Source organism: Nomia melanderi, unplaced genomic scaffold, assembly GCF_051020985.1.
Source record: "Nomia melanderi isolate GNS246 unplaced genomic scaffold, iyNomMela1 scaffold0695, whole genome shotgun sequence".
NCBI classification, from domain to species: Eukaryota; Metazoa; Arthropoda; class Insecta; order Hymenoptera; family Halictidae; genus Nomia; species Nomia melanderi.
The window spans coordinates 1,847-5,000 of NW_027475809.1; the positions used below are offsets into that span (position 1 = coordinate 1,847).

At 47.6% G+C, this 3,154-nt stretch overlaps 2 non-coding genes across 2 annotated transcripts in view; both read left to right on the forward strand.

The window, feature by feature from the left end:
• Window positions 1-725: 725 nt before the first annotated feature.
• LOC143176643 (5.8S ribosomal RNA) lies at window positions 726-880 on the forward strand. The gene has a single exon (XR_013001165.1). It is a non-coding gene; the product is annotated as a 5.8S ribosomal RNA (ribosomal RNA).
• Window positions 881-2,934: 2,054 nt separating this feature from the next.
• The window catches only part of LOC143176645 (large subunit ribosomal RNA), a 4,007-nt gene continuing 3,787 nt past the window's right edge, over window positions 2,935-3,154 (forward strand). The window contains exon 1 of the ribosomal RNA XR_013001167.1: window positions 2,935-3,154. This exon is cut by the window's right edge and continues 3,787 nt beyond it. This is a non-coding gene — a ribosomal RNA (large subunit ribosomal RNA).

Consider the following 3,154-nt stretch of genomic DNA (forward strand, 5'->3'; position numbering starts at 1 on the left):
AACTCTTGCGCGCCAATTTCGCGGCAAGAGATAATATGGGACGAATGACCGGCAAAGAGCCAGCTGTGAAGTCTGTTTTTTTAATCGAATCCGTGGACGTGTGTATGCCGTAGCGTCGCTCGTCGTGTTCGTTCATGGTCGTTCCGAGAGAAAGAACGAAAGCGGTAACGAAGGGACCGGCCGTGAAGCTCGTTTTAAAGCCGCGCGTCTGACACCCAACTCTTGCGCGCCAATTTCGCGGCAAGAGATAACATGGGACGAATGACCGGCAAAGAGCCAGCTGTGAAGTCTTTTTTCATTATTTGCTTTCAATCGATCGATCGGTACGATTCGTGCAACGTTTCGCGCGATGCGACGCGAAAACATGCGCGCAACAATAGATGCGTCTGATCGGAAGAACGCGAGGGTCGACTGCACGCGATGGATTCAGTATCGGGTAGGATACAAAATATATCCCGTCGTTTCCACGCGTGCGAGTCTTCTGCGTCTTTCGCGGGTTTTTGAATGCACTATACGCCCGGAACGTCGAGAAATATATACATATTACTTGAACGTTTTTCGTCTCGAAAGGCTTCGGTGTCGTCTCCAAGGCGACGCCTGAATCTCCTTCGCGCGCTGGTCGGAGATTCAGGTATCAACTTTTATCTTCTCTTTGAAAGAAGAGAGATATTAGGTCGAACAAATGAGAATAAAATTATATATGTGAAATATAAAATTTATACGATTACCCTGAACGGTGGATCACTTGGCTCGTGGGTCGATGAAGAACGCAGCTAATTGCGCGTCAACGTGTGAACTGCAGGACACATGAACATCGACATTTCGAACGCACATTGCGGTCCACGGATACAATTCCTGGACCACGCCTGGCTGAGGGTCGTTTACGTACCATACACTGCTTGCGTAGCTCTGTCAAATCCCCGCCGTCGTTCACCTCTTCGGATCGAACGTTTTTTTACCGAAGGGCGCAAAGAACGTCTCTGAGTCGGGTTAAGAGAAGGATGCTACGTACGAGCGAACGATGGGTGTCTCGTCGGCGTTTGTCGCGGACACGCGAAAATTCTGTGAATTTCACGGACAGTGTACGTTCTAGTTGTTGCAAAACGATCGGAATCGTTTGTATGGACTCGCGTGAGTGTTCGCGGCGTCGTGCGTCGTTCAATTACGACCGCCCGCGGATACCGCTCCACTGCGATATGGATCTGAGCGACAACTTTTTCGGCTGTTCGTGAGATGAACGGTTTCGTGTGTTTAGAAAAATTTTTTTTCCCGCGCTCCCGACGTCACCTGAAATGATGCGTCAGAGGTGAAAGAAAATATTAAGAAGTCGAGAGAGAGAGAGACTACACACGTTTTATTCATATTTTGTATACCGTGCGTGAGACGGATGTGCACGACACGTCGTATGTCGGTATATTACCGACTGGCCCCAGGGAGATTGTTTTCTTCCTCTCTTACGAATGAGATGTACGTTTCGGAGGATCGTCGTTACCGAAACACACGGCAAAACGAGACTTCTCGCAGCAGAACCTTTATACACAATACACATCGACTCTTTTTACCCCGAGAGAGAGAGAAAAGGTGTATTTCTTTTTTTTATTTTTCGAATTCGACGCACGAACGCTTTGACGACTGGAGAAAAACACGGTGTGTGTTAAAATCGTGCGGGACGAGCATGCGTATTCGTAACGGGTCGAATAGTTCTTATTCCCCGTCGTCGCGTGTCCTCGCTGGACCACCACCGTGCGCTTCCGCCACGTTCAGTTGAATTTCGAAATATATATATATAAAAAGAATCACCATATACTCTCTTTCGGGAGGTGTATTTTTATCGGTTTCTGCTATAGAGAAGAGACGGAGATCGTGTTGTGAGGTGTAACGTTTCTGTATCCCCGTTTCGGAGGATCGTCGTTATCGGCGGAACACACGTCAAAACGAGACTTCTCGCAGAACCTTTATACACAATACACATCGACTCTTTTACCCCGAGAGAGAGAAAAGGTGTTTTTCTTTTTTTTTTATTTTTCGAATTCGACGCACGAACGCTTTGACGACTGGAGAAAAACACGGTGTGTGTTAAAATCGTGCGGGACGAGCATGCGTATTCGTAACGGGTCGAATAGTTCTTATTCCCCGTCGTCGCGTGTCCTCGCTGGACCACCACCGTGCGCTTCCGCCACGTTCAGTTGTATTTCGAAATGTATATATATATAAAAAGAATCACCATATACTCTCTTTCGGGAGGTGTATTTTTATCGGTTTCTGCTATAGAGAAGAGACGGACGATCGTGTGTGACACCACGTGGTAACGTTTCCGTATCCCCGTAAAATACGTTTATCTTTTCTCGTAGAAAAGAGAGAGGAAGAGGCAGGAGCTCCTCTTTGGCGAGGCTTTCGAACGTCGCGTCCCGTCCGCCGGAATATAATGATATAAATATATAACCGCCGCCGACTTTGTGCGAAAGCGTTGAAACGAACGCGTCGGTCGCCCCATGGTGTGTGTTTGTCGTGTCTTCTTTTCCTCTTCTGCACTTCTCTTCACTGTCGATCGCGAGACCGCGCGAGATCCGCTTCGGTCGTCCAGTCCCCGAAAATTCTTCTCGGACGGGCGTTAAAGTTAACCGGAGCGCGAGATCGTCTAGCGAGAGTCTTTTTCGCGATCGAGTAAAATGTGATAGAAGAAGGAGAAGAGTGTAAAAAGAGAATATAGACACGCGACGCAGCAGAGACCACTGGTGAGGCGCATAAGACGCGTTCGCGAACGATTTTTCGCGACGATACGGAGTCGCGCGTGTCGCGGTATATTTATCATTTATATACGTTATAATATGAATATGTTGTGTTCGAACGCACTCTCCTCTAGACTTTGTTTTTTTTGCCTTTGAGCGATTTTTATGAAATTCGATTGAATTTTCATACAATTCACGTTCACGACGACCTCAGAGTAGGCGAGATTACCCGCTGAATTTAAGCATATTACTAAGCGGAGGAAAAGAAACTAACAAGGATTTCCTTAGTAGCTGCGAGCGAACAGGAATTAGCCCAGCACTGAATCCCGCGGTTCCGCCGTAGGGAAATGTAGTGTTCAGGAGGGTCCATTTATCCCGTGACGTCGAACCGCGTCCAAGTCCATCTTGAATGGGGCCATTTACCC